The sequence below is a fragment of the Choristoneura fumiferana genome, chromosome 12, assembly GCF_025370935.1.
Source record: "Choristoneura fumiferana chromosome 12, NRCan_CFum_1, whole genome shotgun sequence".
Lineage (NCBI taxonomy): Eukaryota > Metazoa > Arthropoda > Insecta > Lepidoptera > Tortricidae > Choristoneura > Choristoneura fumiferana.
In genome coordinates this window covers 19,351,115-19,378,377 of record NC_133483.1, presented here as the reverse complement: position 1 = coordinate 19,378,377, position 27,263 = coordinate 19,351,115, and the positions used below count along the sequence as shown (strand labels likewise).

Below are 27,263 nucleotides of genomic sequence, written 5' to 3'. Positions count from 1 at the left end.
ACATAATAATAATATATTTCACAATTTTTTCGCACACCTACGATTCTGACTGTTTAGAATTAGCGTTTCCCATTAGGTACTTATAATGTGTCGATATCGGGGAAACCCCTTTTTATAATTGAACACAATAATGTATTGACATCTTGAATAGGTACAGTCAAGGGCAAAGTTATCGACACCGCCAAAGTTGTAAAAATATGTATACGCGACTCTATGCACTTAACATTAAGGCCGTGTTTACATATTTTTGCAACTTTGGCCGTGTCGATATCTTTGCCCTTGACTGTACTATAATTTTTTAAAACCTAAACAAGAGGGTGGCAAAATTTCTTCCGCCCCGGGCGACTGATACCCACACTACGCCACTGCTCGGACGATAAGGTTTCCGTATATATTTCTGCGTCCAAAATAACCTAGACTTAACAATGCAGCAGTCATTTTACAGCCAATAAGCCAATTGCCACAATTGTTTGAAGTCCATTAATTGAGATCATGTTACTTAATTAATTAAGTTCAAAATAGACGTATGATTGTGACTCACGGCTATAAATTTAAATGGAGATAGGAAGCAACATAACAGGAAAACGACATCGAAATCAAGTCACAGTGACGGAGATAATTTTCTACAGCTGTGAAAAGAAATCTCTCGCTAACTCGTTCAAAAGTCGAAAAATTTGGTTCCCACTGCTGGACACAGGCCTCATCTCAGAACCTTCTTCTTCCGTGCCATCTCCCATCACTTAGTGGGGTCGGCCCTCCACGTTTTCCGGCGCCACTGGCCACGGGCACAGCTGGGCATACTGACAACCTAGGACAGCAGGGCTACTACGAAACTTGAAACTCGAAGTTCGTATCGTGCGATACCTCTGACACTTATACTTTTTAATTTAATACGAGAGCGAGAGGAACCGCACGACACGAACTTCGAGTTTCACAGTAGCCCTGCTGTCCTAGGTTGTCAGTATGTCCAGCGGCGCCCGTTCCACGTCCTTGGTAACGGTTGTCCACCACGTGACCAATGGCCGCCCTCTGCCCTTTTCTTTTCTGGGATAGCCAAGGCTTTTCTCACAGCGTACTCTTTGTCACGCCTCATCACAATTCTAAACCATCTCATACGGCTCTCGACCATCTTCTCGGCAATGGGGGCAGTTTTGAAGGAGCCTCTGATATACTCATTGCGCACTTTATCAAGTCTCGTCACTCCCGCTGCCCACCGTAGCATCTTCATCTCATTTGTACGCATCTTCTGTTCGTGCTTTTTCTCGACGGCCCAGCCAGCACTCAGAACCATCATGGCGGGCCTCCTCTCAGAATAAAATTAAGTAATAAAATTGTTTACCAAATAACTTCATATTTCACCAATTTATGTTTCGTAAACATATAGTCTATTGATAATTTCATCTCAATAACAAAGTTGTTGTGATAAGAAACGGATATTGTATGTACTCGTACAACATATTATCTAATATCAGCAAGTAACGTAGTGACAGTTAAAAGGCCGATGGATTATTCTAGAAATACAAGCCAGAAGTAAATTGTGGGAACAAAGACGTAAGTTTAGCGAGCTGTACATTTCTTAAACACAAAACACTTCCTTAGCTGATGATATTTTGGAGGAGGCTCAGATTTACTCAACGAGCTATGGAGCTATGCTTGCAGTTTTTTCGCCGGATAGAATCCGGAACCAATATAGAAATTCACCGAAGAACGAAAGTCATCAACTATTCGAAAAAAAAATACGATCTGGGCCCAATTGCATAACAATAAAATTCTAATTTTTCTCTCTTCTCCTATTTATGTTTTACTCTTGAGCAATTATTATTATTATTGTTAGCCTAACTGCTGAGCAAAGGCCTCCCCCAATAATCCAATCTTACAAGCAAATAGTATTTATAATTGAATTTAAATACAAAATCGCTATACTAAGCTTGTAAAATTTGTTATGCAACGCCCTGGTAGTTAATTTATCTATAGCAAATGCTTCATAGCACTAAAATCCACGTCTGGTACTGTTTGTGTTTGTATAAAAATATACGCTGTATAAAAAGAAGTACTCAAATGGCTGTTTACCCAACTAATGTTGATCCAATCCATCAAAACGCAATTATCATCATCATCATCACATCAGCCGTAAAACGTCCACTGTTGGCTATAGGCCTCCCCCATAATAACCCCTTCGGTTGGAAGCGGCTTGCATCCACCGTTAACATGCAGCATTAACCAGATCATCCGTCCATCTCGTTGGTGGACGTCCTACGCTGCGCTTGCCGATCCGCGGTCTCCATTCGAGAACTTTTCGGGCCCAATGGCCATTATGTTCTCCGTGCTATAATCCAAAATGCAAAATTCCAAATAAAATTTAGCAAATGACGTTCTGAAAATAAACAGAATGTATTAACTTTTTTCTCTAGGCCTACATATATAAATAACTAAACGCCTATTCCCCTTAACTTTATCAAACTAAGTATATAATTAGGAACATAGTTATATAGATGCTTTTAGTAAATGCACATTAGCTCATTGAATCGGTATGATAACATTATCACAGTGATAAATGTTGTGACACGATTCCGTCGAATGGTTATTTACAGGCAATTGTGATGTGAAACATCGTGAAAATTCGATTTTGATGGCATCACGGCTGGAAATAGAAGAAAAATCAACATATTTGAGCGATATGATTAAAACGCATACATAGGGACAATACAATACAATGACTCTTTGTTTATTGTAAGTATATTACAAATAGTAAGAACATAAGTATTAACGACATAAGTATTTGCAAAACAAAAGTTTCTTACTGAATGTAGTTGCATTAAAAGCCGTGGTGGTCTAGCAAAGGATGTGTGGGTTCAAACTCGGCCTCGCGAATTCATGGGTGAAATTACATTCAAACAAATGGTTTCGCTGGAAGACCAGCGCTGACTCCATCCGAGGAGTCTGCATTTATGCTGAGGCGGGACCATATCGGGCACATAGGTAGTTTTACTTTTACTTTTGTATTGTGATATTTTGTGTCACGAATACATTTTTTCATTTTCATTTTCACTATGAGCTTTCTTTTTACGAGCGAAAGAAAACATCGTGTGGAAACCTGTGCAAATCTCCGAAGATTCAAAGGTGTGTGTAAAGTTCCCAATCTACACTGGGCTTGCGTGGGCTTATTCTGAGAAGAGACCTGTAATTAACAGTGGGCCATACCTATATGGGCCGAAATGACAACTTGCAGCGTGGCCCAAACTTCATATGCGCACCAAATTTCAAATCAATCTGTCAACAGATGAAAAGGATTAAATTTCAATTTTTACTTTTGATTTTAACAAAACGGCATCAGACACAAACTAGACAAGCTAAATAAAAATTGCTTGTAAAAATCTTTGCAACATATCAAGATTTTTTAACGGTAAGTATTAACAAGGACGAAGTATTAACGAGTAACTTTTACAGCGAGAAAAAAAATGCCGTACATACCTACGATACAGAGTGCAATTATGGATGAATGTGATGTGTCGTACATTGCACCCTTATGCTTTACAAAATAATTAAACAATAAATTAATGAGACAAAAGATAAATGTACCATTGAAACCAACAATCCCAAGCCAATGACCTGTTACTGAAATAGCGACATCTAGTGGCGAGTAGCAAATCGTGTACTTGCATTGTGAGCTAGTCAATGCTCGCTCCCCCGTGCTCGTATAGATGGCGCTCAAAAGCTTAATTTATACCTACTGTTATCAGAAATAAGCTGTATTTCACTACAAAATTTTAAAAATATTTGTATTTACTAACTGAGAAAACGTGCTAATACTATTAAAACGACCGTAAGACACAGATATCATTACTGAAACCTCGAACGGAAAGCCATTAATTCGCGTTTCACGGTTGGCTTTGGCTTACCATTCGAGCTCAAAAAAAACACAGATTGGCTCAAAATATATCAGGCACCCGTGTATCTATTTTAATAATTATGTGCTGAAACTAAGTTTAGTTCTGAGCTAGAACAACTACCACTGTCACTTTCATCCTAAGCTTGTAAAAGAGAGCCAGATGCATTACGTTCGAAAGTCCCACAGATATCTAATCCCCAAGGGTGAGATAAGATAACTCTACTTAATCTTTTCTAAATTGCATTTTTGCTAACGGAATATTTCGATCCTTTTAAATTGGAACTAAGTAAACATTTACCACCAAAAAAAAGAGTTTCGAAATCCGTTATTTGCTTTCGCCTTCCACTTTTATGGGAAGGTATGAGATTAAATAATTAATTTCGTAAGCAATTTTAAACTTTAAACCTTTAAAGCGGTTACTTATTATGGTTTGAAATAAATAACTTTTGCATAGACAGTGGCGCCTTTGTCATTTTATTTTTCGCAGATTAGGGTTGCCCTCAGTGCGGGGTTTCCTGAACCCGTTTATTTAAATTTAAAATCTACTTTTCGAGAAATGTTTTTTTTTAACTATTCTAGGTTCATGTTTTGTCATTAAAACTATTATAAAACTGTCTATTACGAAGCATTTTATTGCGTTGATAACTTAGCAGTCGATGTGAGAACGTGACATGACAGCTCTGCCAAATAACATTTTAAATGTATACCTACCTTATATGTTTGTATGTAGTCGAAACAAAAACTACTAAACTAGGTAGGTGGTTACGTGCTTGTTTAAAAAATAAAGAATGCCACACTAAAACATCCTTCTGTTTAGGTAACATTGCTTTGTTATCGCAGCTTTATCAAAACGTATGACATCATTAGACTAACTATCGTATGACGGTATGACGTTTGAAAACCACTTTACTAAGACACTTCTTATCTATAAACACACAAACTTATACAACACTTATTATGGTGGCGCTAGTGTCTAAGGTTAGATGTGGAATGAATAGGAAGAGATTTAGTCCCTTTTTTTGTCACTGAATGAGCTAAGTTTGTTGTAGAATGTCTTCGGCGAAATGCATTAAGGAATTATTGGAATGGCCGTGAGAGGTCACGTCTGATTGGTCGAGCCAGTGTTGTGATTTTGACAGTCAGACAAAAGGAACGTTTCGCTATCTTCGTCATTATTATCGTTGTAACATTATTATGCTTCATGTTCGAGTATTCGCATGAATGAAAGAGAAATAAATTTTCAATAGAAATGCAAGAGCTGAAACATAGGTACCTACATGAAATACGAAGTGAGCTGGTGCCAAATTTAACTTAGCCACTATTCTCACTTCTTCCACTTTTAACGTCTCAATCCAAAATAACCCCCTTTTGACTATACTTAATCGGAAGTAAACCCAACCATTCCATTTTTATTAAACGACGAAATACGACGTATATAAGAAAACTCTTAAGTATGCTTAGTAGCTTAAGTATGAAAAAAAAGGGTAAGATTAACAGTTGATAATTATTAAAAGTTATTTATATTAGACACAGATGCAGACCGTAAGATTTTTTAGCATCGTAACCATGATAGATTTCCTAATGCATGATAGAAGCAATCGGAAGCTCATATCAACAGTAATCGAAAACAAACGGCGGAGCAAATTTTATCACAAAAAACTCTAACTAGGTTAGGTACCGATAAAAAGCGCAATCTAATCGCAAAACTGTAGCACATCACTATCTCGTTCCGCTCCTTCATAATCCCTTGAACTTGACGCGAAACCGCGAGGTAAACAAAACGCAACCCGTTGGTTGACGCGCATTTGTCATTCGGTACGCGGCTCGCGCGCTGAGCGAACGAAACGCTACTGTCAAAATTCAAAAGAAAAACAATCGGTTCGCGAATTCGTATTGTTTTGTTATTATACGTTGGTGTTTTGTTTGTGGTGAATTCAGTGGCGTTTTTGAAGGTTTTATTTGTGTTTTGTTTTGTGATATTCTATTGTTTTGTTTGTTTGATTCATGAAGGAAGTGGCGGGAAGTGACCGATAACCATGTATTTGCTACCTTATGACATAGTTAGCATGTCCATGGTAATTGTATCTTAACGTGTGAAGCGATAGGTTTTTTTTTGTTTTGATTTGGGAAATCACCGCAGCAGGTATACTATTTTTTTAAGGCAATGGTTTAGTTCATTCAGCCACAAAAAAAACTTCTAAGTGAGACCGGGAAAACATTTATTCAAACAAATATTAATCGAATTTCCTTCAGTTTTAAAATGAAGTGTACAACAGGAAATAAGTAATTATTGCAAATGTGTCTGTAATGCAAGCAAATGTTATTTTATTTTCTGCATTGCCATTAGTCGCGCTCATTTCAAAATGTAAATGACCTTTTGATTTACTTACGGCTCATTTTACTTTAATCACAGCTTTAATAAAATTGTTTTTTCGATGTAAATAAATTAAAATATAAACAAGCTAAATAAAAATCCTTATTTTTAGTGTACTTACACACTTACGATTTTTCTAGCATTTCGTCCTTGATTAAATGTCTTGCTCTTGATCTATCTAATTCGATCGAGATGAGCCTTTACCCAGCAAAGGAACTAAGACAGTTTGTAAAAAAAAATTGCCACATCCTTGTGCCTACCATACGCCATGCAGGATAAAGTCTACTCTACTAACAGTTAGTCGTTTAGTTAATCGATAATAGTTTTTTTTTACGTCGCAATACGGGTACTTACCTATTCGTTCGGCAATAAGTACCAACTTACTTGTCAATTTGACTGTTAGCCAGCGTTTCCTAAACTTTTTCCGATTGCGACGCACTTAACCCCTCGTATGCGGGAACTAAAAAGTACTGAATTCTAGTCTCATCTGTTTTAATAAGCACAAAATCCGCTGATTTTAAAAAATTACATAAAGATAGCCTTAAATTTGGCACTGATCCGAGCGTCTAAACAATACGAGGGTTAGGCTTAGTATTCGTCACTACTCTTTAAAAAGCTCGTACCTCAAAATTGAACTCCCTTAACCCCCCTGTTAACCTCCGACGCAAAGTCAAAGTCAAAATATCTTTAAACAGAAGTTTGACGTCAACATTTGTATGTCTGCCTGTCTGTGGCATCGTTACCTCTCAAACGGATGGGACGATTTCGACGCGGTTTATTTACGTAAAAGCGGGTTTTCTTGCGGTTGTTCCTAGCTATGTTAAATTAAAATCAGTTCAGCAGTTTTTAAGATATTGAAATTTGAAATGCCAATGAATTTTTAACTTTTTATTTGCATTTTAACGTTTTTATCGCGACGCGATACATTTCACGACAATGCCTCAGGTTTTAACTTTTCTAAGTTGTTCATGGTACACTTTATGAACATTGTTTCGAAAGTTAATTTTGTTGACTATTAATTTTAGATACGAAATTTTTCAAAGTACCTATTAGTGACTTATTTCGACACGGCGCCCTTTAAGATAGCCTAGCTACTTAAAACAGTAACAACTCGATTTCCATCAGATTGCATAAGTTTCCAGGTTGACAAAAGCCACACGTGCCCTGGAGTACTTACCACGGTGCCCCGGGGCGCCGCGGCACTGTTTGGAGCCCCTGTGTTAGAGTTACCACGGCACTATCCTTTATTTTGGCGAATGAACAGCGGGGCTACTACGAAATTCGAAAAAAAGTTCGTGTCGTATAATCCCTCTCACTCTCGTATTAAATAATATAAGCGTCAGCGGGACTGCAAGATACGAAGTTCGAATTTTGCGCTTCGTAGTACAGAGCCAGCAGGGCTACTACGAAACTCGAAACTCGAAGTTCGTGTCGTGTGGTCCCTCTGACACCTATGCTATTTAATACGAGGGCGAGAGGGACGGTACGATACGTGCGGTTTATGTGCACCCTGTACTTGAAACCCGGAATGAATGACAATGTATGCCCTTGTGGCAAATTACTGGAGAGCATGAATTATCAGGTCGTGCATTCTGGGTTGACAAATACTCGGTTATAGATGAAGGTGGAAACAGCTTCCAATGACCTTGTGTGTACAATCAGACAAGGTCACCGCTCAAAGCGCGCACCATTTTTGCCCCTTATTTTCACACTTCAATGTCATTTATTAATTTAAAATTTGAACATCTATTTCGAAGATCAAAGTATAATATACACTTAAAAATAAAAGCTAACCTCGAATTGATTGAACCATTAATACCTATTAACTTTTTCAAACATCCACAACATTAAAGAAGAGAAGATTACCATACCTATGTATGTATATTTTGGATTTTTACCGAATGTATTAACATAGCGTTCCCTTTAAATATTGCACCCTTAAGGCGTTTGGCGGCTGTGCGTGTGAGCCTTTACTGCACCCGAATGGACGCATTCGAAATTTAAAATTTACCGACATTAGGTAGGTACAGTTGCTGTCATAAATATCGGAGATGCTCAAAAATATCTGAACTCAGCAATATTGCCAATCGCGTAAGTGCGTATTCAGATATTATTGTGCATCTAGACAGCTGCGATATTTATGATGACGACTCAAATGATAGCATGTAGAAGTTACGTTTGTATATATTTGTGTAATATTAAATTACATCAACATATTTTTTGCGCAATTTTCGAGCTCTAGTTCTTTCTGCCATTCTACAGAATCGCTACAGCGTTTCTCAAACTTTTAAGAATCGTGATCCGTTAAAAGAAAAAAAACTTCTCGATCTCGTTACGTAAAAAGTTACAAAATTAATAGTAACATTTTTTTATTAATTATTGAGTAGTGATTTTGTCATTGGCGTAAATGAAAATTTTAGCGTGACTAGGACATCCCAGTCGGATCGAAGTCATTCCGATTCGAATGATCACTCCGTCGGCAGCTCGTTACAAGAAAATTACAAAAATCTATTCTTACTATAAAACTACTGCTCAAATAACATTTTTGAGTACAATAAATTGGTGCACGGTACCGATTTTTGCAATCAATCTCTCGAAAATACCATTAAATATCTGTGTATTGTTAAAACCACAACACAACTCAAGTTAATAAAAGTTACCACTAGGTGATGAAATCTATTGTCTACTACTCTACTCGTATTGCTCGTAGGTATTTCAAATTCAGTATAAAACTACTTGAATACTTAATCGAAAAGCGAATAACAGTATAGAGTAGGTTATTTTTACCATTTTGGCAACAAATTTAAATACTTGAATTTTTTCCGGTTCAGTTTTCATGCAAAAAAATCACATCGATTCGTTTTGACTGGTCATAAATAAATATTTTTTGTTTTAAACATTGTTATTAAGTAAAGATTGTGGAAGCACTTTAATACCCTAGAAACGTATTGACCCTATACCCTCATGTAATTAATATCAATTAGCATTCGAGCCGAGTATTCGAGTTAACAAACTCATTGATCGATTAATTAAGTCGTTCACCGATGCAATTATCGTGGGATAAGAACTTATAACAATAGGTTGTCGTAGATCAGTGATGATAACTAGCTATACTTCGTTTTTTAGCATTAGAAAGAAAAGAAGGTAAGCGATCTTGACGTGAATTTTATTGCAAAACACTTTTGAAAAATATGTCACACCAGCAAATATGTAACAATTAGCAAAGATATATAATCATTTATATTCTTTTGGTATCATAAGTAATATCGTATTGTTTTTTAAAAACGTTTTTCAATAAAAAGACTCGTCAAGATTGTTTACCCTTTTTCTAATGCTAAAAAAACGAAGTATAATTATAGATAAAAAAATATATCATGGAACAATTAACACTAGCTGAACTATTCCCGAACTAAGCAAAGCTTGAACCATGGCTGCATAAATATCTGTCTCGGCCGGGGATTGAACCCGAAAACCTCAAGCTTTATAGCAGTTTCTCACTAACCACTGTGCTATCTGGTCGTCTTGTTTACCTCGAACTAAATAAAAAAACAGCTGCTTATGCCGCTGACTATACGAAGAGCAAAAAGATGCGCGTGCGATTTACGGAGCGTAGAGATCGCGACCGGAACTAAATGAAGTTCTGCTTACTGTGAGACACGCCGTAAGATGAGCGGAGCGTTAGAAAAACTATTTTAAAAGGGTACTGACATGATGTCCACTTGTTCGGTCGCGGTAAAGATATGTTTACACTTTACTACCTTGTCACTGTAAATTAGTGTTCGGACTTTTAAATAAAATTGCCGGAAGGCGTACAGTGACAAGGTGTGTAACGATATCTTTGACCTCAACTGTTCCCTCAGCCATCATCAAGAGTCAACTCACTTCAAAAAAAAGACAACACAACCGACATCAATAGAAAACCGTGGGGCAAATTTTAGTCCAGTCCACCTTTATGATTTCCGTGCCTGTCTCCCTGCGACACAGTGATATCTAGCAAATTAGGCCAGTAAATGCACAAACGTATATTGTTGTGTCATGTTGTGAATAAACGTATTATCTTTGTTTTTTTATTAACATTGCGTTAGGTTAGGAACTTAAGATATTCTCGCCCGCTCCTTTCTAGATGCGCCCTCATAAGTTTCTTAACAAGTCAACCAATTACAGTACATTTCGTTGTTACAAATTGCTGAATGAAACATACATGCTTGGAATATGCGAAAGCCAACAATGCTATGCTATTTCGACAACGTGTGTATAAAGATTGGTTTTTTGGAATCTTTTTGTATTTTTTATTTCAATTCCAAATTTTTACTTTTACGGTCATCCCGTAAAACCTAAATTGAAAATACAAACTGAAATATAGATGCACAGAAAAACCAGAAAAATAAGACCATCACTGGGAATCGAACCCAGGTCCTCGGTATTCCGTACCGCGTGCTATACCGCTACACCACTGATGGTCAACGGTACCGACACGAATTTCCCCTATGCACCTCATATCTCAGCTTGTTTGTTTCTTATTTAGCCACTTAAGCAGTGACGCTAGCGAGAAAAAAAAGTTTCTCGATGAGGGCTACGGCATAGATGTCAACGTGTGTATAGTTTCTGGCATGTTTGCGGATGCGCATGTAGATGATTTTTATGTCATTATGCGCAAAAATAATGCGTCAGTGGTACACCGGGATCCTGAAAAATGATAACGGAGCGTTTTGACTCTGGACTTTTGGGGCGCGGCGATATAACGAAATGCATGTAACGTACTTAACATTATGGACTGAAATTGTCTGAGCTAAATAATTTTTATTTTTATTTATAGTAAACGGCACAAAAGTAGAATCCAAAATCATATTACTCTCTTGCCTTTTCCAAAGGGAAATATGGTTTTAGGTTCCACTTCCGTGCCGTCTACGGGGGTTGTAGGGGTTAAAAATTAAAATTAAATTAGGACTTTTGCGGCCTAACTTGCCTTAAAAACCTCTGGGCCACACATTTTTTACCCAAAAAGACTCATTGTTAGTTGCCATTTTTATCCGTTTGCTGTTTTTTATCGGACGGGTTTTTTATTGCCTAATGTAAAAGTCAAAAAGCAAAATCCAATGTTATTAATTTTCTAATAATTATATTTTATGCAATTTTTGACTGCTTTTCTACTCTTGTTGTGCTTTTAATTGTCAGGAGAAGATTTTTATGACAAAAGATGTGCAAAACTTTTAATGCAAGACTCGAAAAATCGGATTTAGAAATCTACATACAGAAATTGAGTGAGTGAGTGAGACAGATGACGCTTGCTAGGCAGATTATGTTTCATTTCCGTCATTTGTATACCCGTGCAATATCGGGGAGGGCTAGCGATCCTAATAACATAATTAAATTAAATAAATTACTATGGTGAATTTCTTGTGACTGTAATTTTGAAAACCGTGACTAATTGTCAAATAATCTTATCGCACGTAACGGACTGTCACTGTCACAGTCTCGTAACTTGATTATAGTTCATTGAACCCTAACTTTCCCACTACAATTGGTGCTATCAGCAGTTTACATACCTAAAATAAGTAATGCCATTGACGGCATGGCTATTCGGAGAGATTCCCAATGGGTTAGTCCCAATTGGTTGCAAAATGGTAAGCTGCTTTTGAATAGACTTCCCGCGTATACGCGAGTTAATTATAACAATATTCTGTGTAAAGCACTGGTTTCTTTTGTCATTAACATTTGATCCAAAATATCTGGACATGACTATATTGTTAATGGCGTAGAAGCGCGTTCAGATATTTTTTATCAAATTTTTGCTCAAAAGTTTATGAACTTGACTGTACAAGCTTTGCTTAGTTTGGGACTAAATCAATTGGTGTTAACTGTCCCATGATATTTATTTATTTAAAGTTCATGAAATTTTTCGGAACATTTTCAAACATCCTATAAATATTGGTGCCTGTATGTTTTGCTTTTTTAGTCATTTCAATTCAGAATAAGTAACTGAGTCATGCTCATACTTTCTCGTGAGTCAACTTGCGCTGGAGTCATGTTTTATGCTATTCCAGTTTCAACGAGCATGTTTTCAAAGCTATTTAGTGATGTATCTGTTACGCGTCAAGCCCAGTTTTCACACGCAAAAACAAAAAAAAAACATGAATAGTGCGGGTCGTTACAAAGGGTTCCGCTTCCGTACCTTACACAAAATATGATGTAGCTGTCACCGCCGTATCAATCGCGTAAATATGTAAGTGTAAATACGTGTTCAGATATTTTTCAGCTACTATCAATGGCGTAAATACGTGTTCAGATATTTTTAAGCTACTATCAATGGCGTAAATGCGCGTGGTCAGATATTTTAAATTTAATGTCAATGACGTAAACATGTATCCAGGTGTTTTTAAATTACTGTCAGTGACGTTAAATACGTGTCCAGATATTTTCGATTTATTATCAGTGACGTAAATACGTGTTCAGATATTTGAATTAACTGTCACGTAAATAAGTGTTTAGACGTACAGTGTGTTACTTGCAGCTAGGCTTTTGTAAAAGTAACGTATTGTTACAGAAATACGTTACTTTTACAAAAGCCTAGCTGCAAGTAACACACTGTATATCTAAACACTTATTTACGTGACAGTAAATTCATTTATTAAAGACATTTAAAGACATTTATTTAATTAATATTAATACACTAAAATTCAGACTTTGTTAATACGTGTTCAAATATTTTGAGCTAATAGACAGCTCTGATTATTATGGCGACTGTATCTCTATCTGTTTGTAACCAAACTCCTCCGAAATGGCTTGACAGATTTTTACGAAATGTATTGTGTATATTCGGTAGGTCTGAGAATAGGACGTAAACTATTTTTCATACTTCTATGCGGACGGAGTGTCGCAAGCAACAACTAGTATAGTATGTATGTATTATTTTCGTCACCAAAACAGAGTTCATAAAACAAGTACCTACGAAAATTAAACAAGAAGTTCTTGGAAATATGACTCTTTTGTCATAACTCACTCGTTTTAGATTAGCTATAAAGACGTAAATCACGAGCTTGGGCCATAAACCGCTTCTTTGGTGTGTTTCGTTAAGTAAACGAACAAGTTTACTATTAAATTGACCACGTACTTTGCCAGTAAGTTCATATATCATTGAGACCTTATAAAAATGTTACGCAAAATTAAATTCTTCTTTTGTTATCAACCAGTGGTTGTCAATCTGCGGGTAACGATCCTATGCGGGGTCACGCAACCTATTAAAGAAATATGCATGCTCAATAAAATATCCCATGATACAATACAATACAAATATTCTTTACTAGCTTTTGCCCGCGGCTTCGCCCGCGTGAAATTCGATTATCGCGCGCTGTTCCCTGGGGAACTCTGCACTTTTCCGGGATAAACAGTAGCCTATGACACTCTCTGGCCCGTAAACTATCTCTATGCCGAAAATCACGTTGATACGTCTCTCCGTTTCGACGTGAAAGACGGACAAACATACAAACTCACACACTTTCACATTTACTATATTAGTATGGATTGCACACCACAACTCAGTACAATTTTTTTTCATAGACACAAATTTAGGGTAGACAATAGGCGGTCTTATCGCTTAAAAGCGATCTCTTCCAGACAAGCATTTGAGTACAAAATCTTATGATTTGATTGATCTCATGATTTGTGTCGAAGAAAAACAAAAGATAAAAGACGAATGTGATGGGAAAATTCGAGATACTGTCACTTAAATAAAACATCGAACGAATCGTAACAGATGATACTGTTTCATTTCGCCAATATTGAAAAGTGGCAATGGCGTGGCGCCGTAACAACTCGATTCTCACCGGGTTGCTCAAATTTTTTGCGTGACGTCAGTGATGATAGGTTTGTCAAAGGTTTTACACACTAAGTGCGTGGTGTTGCATGTGAAAATATATCCAACTCACGCTCCTCACTTTCGGGTAGCGTAACGGAAATGTTTACTCCACTCCACTAAGGGTGGTATTATCCCGTTAGAGACGGTTCGATTCTAAGCTGTTACATTGTATAAATGAAAGTACAATTCAATACCTACAGTATGGAAAGCCATTCGCAACACGCTATTACTGAATTTATTTGTTTTACGAATGAATTAGTTCCTACGATGCACTTGGGACGATTAGTTGCAATTGAAATGGATATTTGTGTAAATATTATGCAGCTGTTACTAACAGCCTGTCAGTTATTCAGCAAATATACACAGTGGGAATTAAAGTCAAAAAGAGAAGAGACTACAATATTTATATTCATCATCATCATCATCCCAGCCTATACACGTCCCACTGCTGGGCACAGGCCTCCTCTCAGAACAAGAGGGCTTGGGCTATAGTTCCCACGCGGGCCCAGTGCGGATTGGGAACTTCACACGCACCATTGAATTGCTTCGCAGGTTTGTGCAGGTTTCCTCACGATGTTTTCCTTCACCGCAAAGCTCGTGGTAAGTTTCAAATGTAATTCCGCACATGAATTTGGAAAAACTCAGAGGTGCGAGCTGGGGTTTGAACCCACGACCCTCTGTTTGAGAGGCGATAGGTCAAACCACTAGGCCACCACGGCTTATTTATATTAATCTAACAGAAATAACAACATGAAAATACTTGTATTGTGAAATAAAAAGGAACCGGCCGTGTGAGTTGGGCTCGCGCGCTGAGGATCCCGGAATATGGCAAAAATAAGTTTAAATTTCTATAAAAAAAGGATTTTCTTGCGCTGCGCTGCGAGACCAAGGTTTTGTGAAATTTCTTGCATTCTGCGAAAATGTCTTATAGGTTTTGATGCCCAAGATTTTTGTATACACTTTAATCTTTTATATGCTTAGTAGATCTTTCTACACAGATCTTAAGGGATTGCTGACGTATGTAATAAAAAAATAACTGGATACCTTTACGCGTTCTTGAGAAAAAAAGGTCTTAACAGACTACGAGTACACACAAGGTGATCGATCATTAGGGTTTCTTTTTTCTTTTGAGGTATGGAACCCTCAAAACGGCGGAATACATGTCTCCAATGAATAGTTCAAACGCTGGCATGACCTACATTTAAAAAACCGTGTGATAGTTTATTCTTTGACCGTGATTCTTTGTTTCCAACGAACTTGACACTGCGTGCGTTTATGACCACATTACGCTAACGAACCTTTAAATGTGTGACTAAAATATATTTTATAGCCAGGCGCGGCCTCGACGGGAATGGTCCAATTGCTACTATCACTAATTTCATTAGAACTAATGTGGAGTAGACATAATTTTATTTCCGCGTATACTGTTGCTAACTGGATAGATTCTTCCACTGGTTCGATGCCGCAGTATAAAGCTAGTTACAAAGATCGGTCTTTATCAAATTTAAATCGTGACGTTTAAAAACTCGAATATTGCCGATAGCTAAAGACAAAAATGCACCATAACTACTCGTACTTGGGCCTTTTTTCGAAGTCTAGACGTATGTAAATAAACCCAACATTTTCATCTAAGATATAAAAGAAAATACATTTATGTTAACTGTTCATTATTTTACAGTGTAAATATTTTGGTTCGGACGCTTCAAAAAATGTAAACAAATCCGTTGCTGCTCTATCATGAATTTCCGATATAAGAAACTAACTACTGAGTCTATACTAAAGATGTGAAAGAATTTGAAAGTTTTGTAAATGGGCCAATCAACTATGTTACCCACACTTTGGGCGACTCCTGCGTTACCAAACTTGTCTATTGCGTTACCAAAAAATCGTATTTCCAACAATATATTTCTCGGTTTAATAGGTTGAACTTACGTAGGATGGCATGTATTCATTGTACACCATCTATTAAATTACAGAAAAAACATGTTTACTTACAAAAATCTGCAATTGTTTGAAAAATGTCGCGGACAGATTAGTGTCGGTAAAAAAGTTGATTGGCCCAAATACCAATGTTAATTCCCTAAAAAACGCGAATTAAAAACCAATCCTTCAAAAACTACTGTCACACAATAGATCGGAACACTGACGCTGATCATTCTGATGATGGCGATAGTGCGAGCATAAAACATAAAAAAACTGGGGATTTCAAATAGGTGTGCCACGTGGTGTCCCGTGGCGCCTCGCACAGTTTGAGAACCCCTGTAGTTAACATAAAGCCGTATGATGCTTTACTAGTTATGTAAATATGTAGATAATTAAATAAATAAATATATATATATATATTGTTTGTTTGTTTGTACAACGTGTAAATAACAAGTGAGCGTTCCTCATGTCCGAAAGAATGTACGTACCTATATATGACTTTTAGTATATTATACGCTCTATGTGCAATCACCAAGTTGTTATGATTATTAGGTCAACTAAATTCCACTACTTACACACAAAATACAAAAAAACACACACACACACAAACAGATCGAATGACACTAAAAGACTACAGTTCATACGTGTACAGTCGAGGGCATGGAATCAAGATGATTCAGATTCTGGGTTACTAATGTCATGTTGACATCCCAGACATTTGCAAATGAAATCATAGCAAAATGAAAAAAAAAATTGAAAAAATATTTTTTGTTGTTAATTAAGACATCTTATGCAATGACATGTGAAATTGAATCGATTATGAAAAGTTTCTTTACTCTGGTACGGGTTCAGTTTCTTCGACTGCACATACATGTATGTATTTTATCTTCTTGCCCTTAACCCATGATTTATATTCAAACTAAGAACTTGCTCAATTCATTTGTTTCTTGACTGAATGTGAGGTGAAGGTCGAGTGATTGTATGTGATACTTGAATTTTCATTACGTCGCATTTGGACTTCAGTTACATTCAAATTTTCAATCTAATGTTTTTGCTGATAGAGTCTAAATTAGGTTAGAAAAAAAGAGAGCTAAGATCTTCTAAAAATTACGAAATTTGCAAGTGAATTGAATAGGTACCAAGTTTATTCGCACGTTAGTGAAATAACGTATAATTAACATTAATAAAATGTGACTATCTAAATCTATACTCGCCAATTTTAGTAAAATTGTATATGTTTTTTTTTTCAAAAAACATGTTTTTTTTCACTATGCCACGTAATTAATAAAAATATATACTTATGTAAAGCGCAGGGAAATTCCCAAAACAGAGCTGTAACGGATATGACCAATCACGCAGGATTTTAAAGTGGCGAATCCATTTTATCATTGGCCTAGAGAAAATCAGTCGTTTGATCAAGTCCCTGAATCTGTTTAGTGTTATGACGAAATCGGCCAAAAAACCTGATTTCAAATAAAATAACCGCATTCAAATCGGCCCACCCGTTTAAGAGCTACGGTACCACAGACAGACACACAGACACACATAGCGGTCAAATTTATAACACCCCTCTTTTTGCGTCGGGGGTTAAAAAGGCAACCTATATTTCACCAGATTTGTTTAGTGATTTGACAAAATTCCTGAAACCGATTTCTGCATGCTATTTATTACGAGGTGAGACGTATTAGGCCAAATGCAAAAGTCATCCAAGTACGCGTCCACAAAAATACTAGATCCAAAGACTAGTACGACTACGAGTATTTATGAGTACGCCACTTAATAGGTAAAGTACGTACTCAAAAGGTAAATGTACGGGTACGTAATAGGTCCTTTTTTTGTATGAAAGCGTCTTGAAAATACGATCATATATTATGAAGTTTAGGAACGTTTAGGGACTTACGAGTACTTACCTATTTTATTTTAGCTACTTACATGTTATTAAAAAACTCCTTCATACTTTATACAGGCTTATAGCTTATACGCACTGACAGCAAGAGTAAAAAAAATGTTAAGTACCTATTGTAAATGTCTCATTAATGTATCTGGCGTATTTTAAAAGTCGCCGAGTTGCAAGACTTGAGAGATGCGGCGTGTTAGAGCGGTGTGCACTACGTCCGATCCGAATCCGTAAAAATACAGTCCAGTGCCCTTAGTGTAAGTTATCGGTTACAAAATACGTCTCGATCGCGTTCACGTTAAAATCTCAATTTGTATGCAAAGACGAACAGCGCCTCTAGCGGAACGTTTGCGATGTTCGTGTTTCCATATAAATTGAGATTTTACGCGAACGCGATCGAGACGTATTTTGTAACCGAAAACTTACACTAGGGGTACTGAGCCTTAGACCTCATGAGTTTTTCGAAATGCCTGAAATTCGTACTAATTCTTATTACTATATAAATGCGAAAGTAAGTCTGGTCTATTACCTCTTCACGCTTAAACGATAAACGAATTTTTCACAGACCGATTCGCAGGAAAAAGCAGGTTATATCATATTTTTACGTTTTTAATCCTCATGGCTCGGACATTTCGAAAAATTTCCAAACCTAAATCCTCAAAAATGAAGTCAATCTACATATTATTATAACTACCTAATACTGTAGCCAGTAAAACAAAGTAAATTTGAAACAGATAAAAATAAAAATTACATGGACTAAATATCTAGAGTTTACAGGTATGTAAGTTTCCCTTGGTTAAGAACCTACCTAAATTAGATTCAATAAAACGCTCTAGGGAATCGTTCTTCAAAGATTTATTTCCCATTTGGCTAATCTACAGTAGGTGCGGACATGTGACCTTCTCTAAATATAGAAATGACACGTATGTCTCAAGGGATTTATTGGATAAATGGTGTGTTTTGGGGCCATTGTAGAACAGGGAAAGTATACTCTAGCTAAACCCATAATACTAGCTTAACTTCGTGGCTTCGCCTACTTTGAAGATTAATATTCTACAATATAACGGCTCGAGGCTTGGTGAGATCAGCCTCCAGGAACTAATCAAATAAAGTATAACCATAACCTCAAAGTTATTTGTTACATAAAACTTTTTAGTCTTATAAGCCTTAAATTTTCACTGGCCGTCGAGAGATGCCTAATATTATTTTTATTTTTATGAATAAAAGGTCCGTTGCTCTTCTGTTATAAAGTTAACACATCTTTTATTCAATAAAACAACAGCAGGTATTATTTAATGTTGTCACAAACAAGAGTAGGTGCAGGTGAAAAAACTTAAGAAGATGACCTGTTGTATGTAGGAGTGCATAGAATTTGATATGGGACTTCTGTCATTTTTCGAATATGGAACGTCGACTTATCACACGTTACTTACTGCTACAGACAACAGGTCCTTAAAGTTTTACCCATAAGTAACCTCTTTATTAAATCAGCATAGTCTCCGTCAAATCTGTTCTAGTTTCTGCGGCCTGGCGTTGAAACCTTATGTCACGCGGATCGTCTCAGGTCTTCTAAGCTGACCTGGATACGTCACTATTTACTAACTAGAGACGTAGTTTTAGGCCGGCCATAGATCTACCAATTCTGTTCGGTTCTACCTAGATCAAAAAATAAGTCAAATTGAAAGGCTAGCCCTTAAATTGACAGTGTGCACCACAATGCACATGATTCAAGAAAAGACTACTTTTTTGTATTTTATTTTTATTGTACATTGTTTTGGACTACAAGTTAACGACGAGGTTTAAATTATGAACTTTTTTAAATTTTGACATTTTCTACTATGCAATATAAAATGAATTACTCCTCACATACATATTAAAGCAAACTGCATATTTATTTCTCATAATGTGATTATTGATTATACATTAATTAAAAAGCCTAACTTTTGTCTTAATTTATGTACTTATTAAAAATGATTAGAGTTAAAGATCTGCAAGCGATATGTCGGAAACCGATAGCTAATTATCGATATATCGACACCAAAAATAACGTAACACTTACGCGCCCCACTATAACCCTTTCCGGAGAGGACACACGTAAGTAAAGAATCGGCCAATCATTGTCATGAATTCTCCAACACTACACCCTGATTCTGAGTATGCGCTCAATTATATCCCGCACATCGCACTGGATATATAATTCGATTATGACAGTTACAATGCCACGCGCGTACGCAATATTTAACGTTGCTCGCAGATTTATCGCGCAGCGGCTAGATGATCTATAATAAATAGGCGTCATAAATTTATAGTACAATTTAGTTTGTACAAGTCTTTCCACGTGGTTTTGCTTGGGGCACAGTATAAGGAGCTAAAGGAAGCTAAAGGAAGGGTAAGGGGGAAAATTCCCGTGGTCAATTAGGATGGCGCTTAACCTAACGCTCAATTTCTATGCTATGCTAAATTTTCGAATTACTTAATTTTCCATAATTTCATTTGTCATAATTTAAATTCTCTTGCTACACCAACGTTCGCTGTATATGAAAGACTGTACTGTATTCAGCTCTTTTTTAAATGCCATCATACAGAATGCAGAGGATTAGGTTACGTACGTTAGTTTAACTTTAACAATAATTTTTTTTCGCTCAAATTACTTAACGTGATATGAAACTGGAAAATATAACGAATGATGTAACAAACGTATCTCTTGCAAAATAAGGGTTTTTTTTTATAAAAAAGGTTTTTTTAAAGATGTCTGAAAAATAACTATCAACTCGGTTTGACAAGCAATAAAGATATATTGAAACAAAAACAATGCTTGCATATTCCTTATACTGTTTCAGATATAAATAAATAACTCTATGACAAATGAAAATTATGGGTGCCACAGAGAAGACTGAATATTTATTCGCCCCTTCAAATGAACTTATTCACCTACTTGCATTAAACGCGTTCAATAATACGCATTGCGATAATTATAAAACTGGATGCGTATTATCGACTAAACATTTAAATTAGGTACGTTAGAAACACCCCTTCAGTGGACGGGTTGAATAGCGTCTGTTATTTGTTGTGTTAGATATTGATGCTGATGACTCTACATAAAACAGATCAAATTGAGAAACAGGTAACAATGGCGAACTTATCCCATAAAGGGATAAATACCATAATAAATACATAATAATGAAATACGAAAAAATGGCCGAACCTTGTTGTTTCTATCGTAAAAGTCCGAAAACGAAATCAAATCTTCAGTCGGTTACTAAAAGAAACCGGTTTTTAAAATACTTTGATGTCCTGCATTATCGCTTGCATCAGGGAACGCATAAAAGTGTCAATAGCTTTTAGTAATTTCGACTCTCCGCTTAAAAATCTTAAAATATCTTCGACTTACTTAAATATCTTACCTGTTTTTTTTTCCAATGATGACACGATTACAAAAGTAAACGTAGCAACCTTTTTCCCTGACCGGAACACTTTTGCTGTATCAATGCTTTTAAACACCTTTAAGAGAAGTCTCTTCGTTCCATTCTCCATACAAACGTAGTCCCGGTCTCATCTGAAAACTAGCCAACAGAAATAGATGAAATTTTGTAAGTATGGACTAGATACGTAATTTGTGGTTTATCAGATTTTCAGGAGCTCAAAAGTCGACAAAAAAAAGATGTCAACTTTGTACGAGAATTACAGACTAATAAAGCATTTTTACAAATATCGAAACAACCATAGGCATAGAAAATATAATGAATATCTTGATTGTAAAATATCATTGATTTCTGTGCTATACTTTTCGTATAATATGAGGACAACGAAACCCAAAATTCAACCGCCCAAATCTTGAAAAGCCTACAGCTATCTCGATATAAATTACGGACGTCGTTGCGGAAGGCATGGGGGGGACGGCTGCGAGCGCTTATGTCACGAGCGATAAAGACAGCAATATCCCAAACGAATACCTAAGTACCTAACGCGGCCGCGCTTCCGGCAGGGAAACTTCACCAAAAAGCTAATAAAGAGGTTAAAGATTGTTTATTCCTTTAAAGAAGTGTCTGCTTGATGCCATATGCTGAGTCAATAACATGCTTTTTAAATTATCTAAATTCTTAAAATTATCAGCCATCATCATCATCATCAACATCAATATCATCATTTTCCATCTACCTATTACTAGATTGTTTGGTTATACTTACGTTTAGTTTTCACTGTTTTTGCAGATTTCTTTTCGAAAAATAGAAGTAATTCTGATATCAATTCAATTGTTACTTGCTGTTAGGTACTTAAAGTTAATAAATGCAGACCATGTTCTGACAGACTTTTAGACTGTCAGTGAGCATGCGTTGAACACTTCTCTCAGTTCATACAAAACTGCAATTTTAGGCAAATCTAAGACGTAAAGCTTTTTATGGAAAGGCCAATAATCTTTATTAACCTCAAATCACTAAACTAAAGTTGTCAAGGTTACTAAGTCCGTCTAAGACCCTTACTTCATTAAACTAAGCCTTAAATATTTCGCCGTTAAACATTTTAGGTTCGGAATCGTTTAAATTAATTAAATCTAAAAATGGACTTTTCTCCATAACAGCTTTAAGCTATGCGCATGGGCACTACATTTGGAATTAATCGTAAAACCGTAATCTATTAAGAGATGTGAAAACGGTGGATGTGGAATAAAAACTTCCATGAAACATTCGGATCTATTCACTCTTAAACTTATTTACACCTAAATAGCCACGTGTGTGTGTGTGTGCGTGTGCGTGTGCGTGTGTGTGTGTGTGTGTGTGTGTGTGTGTGTGTGTGTGTGTGTGAGTGTGTGTGTTTGCGTGCGTGTTACTCCTTAAGGGTTTAACTTTGATAACTAACTAGACATTAAATTTTTGGATGTCCTAGGTCATGTTCTAGGTTAGTCATATTATAAGTAGGTCATATACGACGTAAATGAAGACCACGATATAAATGTGAGCTGTAAAACAAATATGTGGTTTTTTAATCATATAAGTAATATTTATAGTCCTCTTAGTATTCATTTTGTGGCTCTCGAAGACATAAATAAAATAAAAACTTTGCTGTATGTATGTATTTACCAAGTATTTACCTACCATACCCCATCACTAGTGTGGTGACTCAAACGTCCCTAAGTTAATCAGTTTATCTACAATCTGTGTCAAACGGTGCAAATTAAAAAGTGAACGTAATTGGTATATTTTTATTGCAGCCATTTATTTTTATGATGGCATGCCGATGGAGTACTCACTAAGTTTAACAGGGGTTATAGAGTGCCGCTCCCTTTTAACTCGTTGTGTATGAAAGGGACAGATTCAGTTATCACTTCCTTCAGCTAATTTTTAGCGCTGTTTGTAGTCTGGTTGAACTGTCAAAGGTTAACTTGCAATAGCACAGAATAGATACCTACGCAATAGATACGGACAAATGTTTCTCATAACTAGTAGATTATGCCAACAAAGTGGTAAAATAATATGTAAGTTTTTTTTCAGTTTTTTTTAATACTTCCTTAAAAAAATCCTTATAATTTCATACAAAATAAAATAAATAATATTACTTAAGACTACATATCCCTATACCATCCGATTTTTTTTTAATTTAAATTAGAATAGACGTTTCAAACAGAACTAATTACATATGCATATGCAACTAGAGAAGTATAGATTCAATCATCAAGGGTTGCGAAAATTCATAATACATTAAGTACATATGTGATTAATACGGTATTTGACTATTTTGTATATGTTTTATAAATTAAAACTACACAATGCCTGTTATCGAATAGAAAAACAATTTTTAAGCTACCTTTACAAATAACAAAGTTATAAAGGTTTGAAATTCAAGATTAGACAGAGAAAGGCATACTGGCATGTGACGTCACACGCCAGTACCGCCATACTTGCTGCATAGAGAAAAGCGTTTGAGAAAGAGACAGGTATATAGATTTTTCAAAAAATCACTAACAATCCAATTTTCAACCGATTGAAATTTTCTCTTCGCTAAACACTATCTGTATATCAATATTTTCAAAAATAATATTATATGGCACATTCAGGAGTTGTCAAATACCGTATTGTAGTCAAAACGTCATTAATGTTGCACTAAGGTCGATAGCCATGCAGTTGACAGACAGACGATTAGTCCTTCAACGATACGCGTACACAAAGCATGTTTAGAGGAGACAATGGCCGGTACAAATTGTTTAAATTGCCGCTTCCTCGAGAGGTCACAGGGTTGCCATACGTCAGGGTTTTTGACCCTTTACCAGGATTGCGGCCGGACTTGACAAGTGTCAGGGTTTTGAGAAATTACCTCATTAGATAAAAAATCGGAATGGGCTGATTCGGATGAAATATTGTGTACTTCGCACGCGTAAACTATTCGATCTGGTTTACAATTGGAATTCCGGGATTTTACAAATTGCCGCTTTTCCGGGCAGGACAACTGGACAACATCAGCCGGGTCCGCTAGTTAAATATATGTTTCCATCTACATTTATTACAAAGTTTACATAGTTTTAATGAATGAAATGATGATTTAGTTTCATTTAGTGAATATTTCTTTCAAAACGAGATATTTTGTGTCAATACAAAACCCGGGTAAACAGTTTTCCAATCATTGTACATAATAATGTCTAGTATGACATAATTAACCTAATAAGGCATGTAAATGTGGACTGCGTGCGACTAGGGTTACTTATCATACTTACCATATTAAATGATATTGTAACGGATAACTCACGTCTTAAATCGAGTTTAGCTCGACATTTTTCGGGCTATTTCGTAGCCCTTCTTCTCAGGAGCACGCGACGGGTAGGAGAAGGGCTACGAAATAGCCCGAAATATGTCGAGCTAAACTCGATTTCAGATGTGAGTTACCCGTTACAATATCATTTAAAATGGTATGGTAAGTAACCTTAGTCACACGCAGTGCACATTTACATGCCATATTAGGTTAATTATGTCATACTAGATATTATTATGTACAATGTTTGGAAAACTGTTTACCCGGGTTTTGTATTGACACAAAATATCTCGTTTTAGATACGAATACAAACGAAAAATGAATGTTAATATTCAATTCTCTACGGGATTATTTTATTTTTAGCTTTTATTAGAGGTATAATAACGTCTTATTCATTACGATATTGATATTTTGAATTTTTATTTACAATGAAATAACTCTTTAACACAGTAAGCAGTACAGAAAATACAGGTATATACACAGAGACTTTCTAAGGTAAGCAATAGGCATCCTTATCGCTTATTTAGCCTTTATTTTTGAATTGACTTGAACAGAATTAGGCCAATCTATCTATCTTTATCTTTAAAAGAGTAAGTAACTGATGACAGACAGAACACTCGCAACCTAAACAAAAAGAGCTAAAACCATGTGATAGACCTATTCTTTCAAGATCATAAAGATGTATGGATGGTAACGGATACAAAATTCAGATCTATTGTCAAGAAGACATTAATATCAAAGGCGTATTATAAAGTTAATGATTATATCATGGACAGGGATATTTGGAAATAATTCCGATCCGCATTAGCGATCCCTTCAAATAGCGAACCTACTGTGTTAAAATAAAGTTGTGTTAAATACCTACTTGGGATGTCACATATCATTTAATAATAATGTAAATCTGTTTAAAAAAATATACCTCGTTGAGTTGCTTGCCGGATTCTTCTCAGCAGAGGTTTTTCCGAACCGGTGGTAGATTTTTTTTTGACATTCATAAGTGCTTATTATAGCCTAAATTGAATAAAGATATTTTGACTTTGACTTTGAGTTTATGTATGTATGTAAACTCTTTATTGCACATAAAAATAAAAATACAAATACACAGAGAGGAGAACGAAGGCATTGAGAAGGTATTTTTTAGAATTCCCATTCGTTCTTTACACGTGTAATATGCAAACTTAACTATATTTGAACAATATCCTCGTATATTATTTATTTCAATAATATACGCCAATAAATCGACCGTTTACCTCAAGTCGCGCATTCATTGTTAAAGCACTTTCGCATTAACGTTGTTAATATTTAGCATTGTTTGTTAAAAACTACCACTTCACCAGAAATTGGTTTTCTCGCAAAAGTTCTATATCGGTACGAGTATTTACTGAAGTATCATCCGCGGCGATAGAACCTACTGCTCTTCGTCGCGTCAAATATTCTTCCCTTACTTAAAACTTCCTTCATGGACACGATAAAATAGTCTTAAAGTGTGTCAAACCACTGTATACTTAATTTGCTTCGAATCACTGCGTAATTGGAAAATATGCATTATCCTGTAGCATTTCCGAGAACCTCACAAAGGGTCAAAGTTCTTACGAAACTTTACTATTACGTTATTATTGTTTAGAGCGTGCATTAATCCTTGTTTGTTTTGAAATAATTTAACAGAGCTGTTATGGTAATATTTATTAACAGCTTTTACGGTTCCATCTCTTTCGTATCACTTTATATACCTACCTAGTTTCTTCGCTTTGTGTCGTATGTCATACTCGTATTCTCTTTCGAACTCAACATTGATCACATGCTTAACTTTGTCTCACAGAGACAAATGAGAAGCGGCAATGAAATCCAGTTCAAAAAGTAATATTTCAGCAAGCCTCAAACAGACCCTATGGCATCAGTTTGCGTCGGGTTTAGACTGTAATTATATCCATTCTATTCACGATATCAGGAAAAGGAAAATATTGTTACGTAATCCGAAACAAACTTTTTATGCGAAATCCTCAAACTGGATGATTTAATAGTAGTTTTGCGATTAACTCTCATTTTTATACGCGTTTCCTTCTTTCAGTCGATGTTGGCATCGATCTTCTTTTCGTTGATAAATCAAAAACCCGCCTCGTATAGCCGATACCAAATTTTATAGCAATTTTAATACCGTCAAAGCAGCCCCAAAATTAACGTAACTTTTAATAACTCTGCTGATTAACATTATCTAGAACCTACAAAACAAAAACACCAATAAACCTTACAAACGCTGAAGTAGACAGTGATGAACAGTAATAGCCAAGTGCCGAAGACCTGATGCCTCCAACGGAGAACGAACAAGGCATGCTGTGTCTTTCGAGGCACGAGAACTGCCCCTGGGATGAGGCCCTCAAAGCTGCTGACGTGTCATGGACGGGCTTGCAGTACGCCTGTCTCCAAGTGCTGCATCTTTACTGCAAGGTGTTTGAGCAGGAGGACATTCTAGACCTTGTTATTAGGTAAGTTCACATTTTACAAAAAAAATACTTAGCGTTCTTCAATGCTAGAGGCTGTTACTAAACCAGTGAGATACACCTTCGGCCTTACTGTTGTATCTATT

The 27,263-nt window shown here is 36.1% G+C and overlaps 1 protein-coding gene across 1 annotated transcript in view; it reads left to right on the top strand.

Moving 5' to 3' along the window:
• Window positions 1-27,263, top strand: part of Lmpt (four and a half LIM domains protein limpet) — a 241,741-nt gene that overhangs the window by 96,688 nt on the left and 117,790 nt on the right. The gene's annotated exons all lie outside the window — the stretch shown is intronic.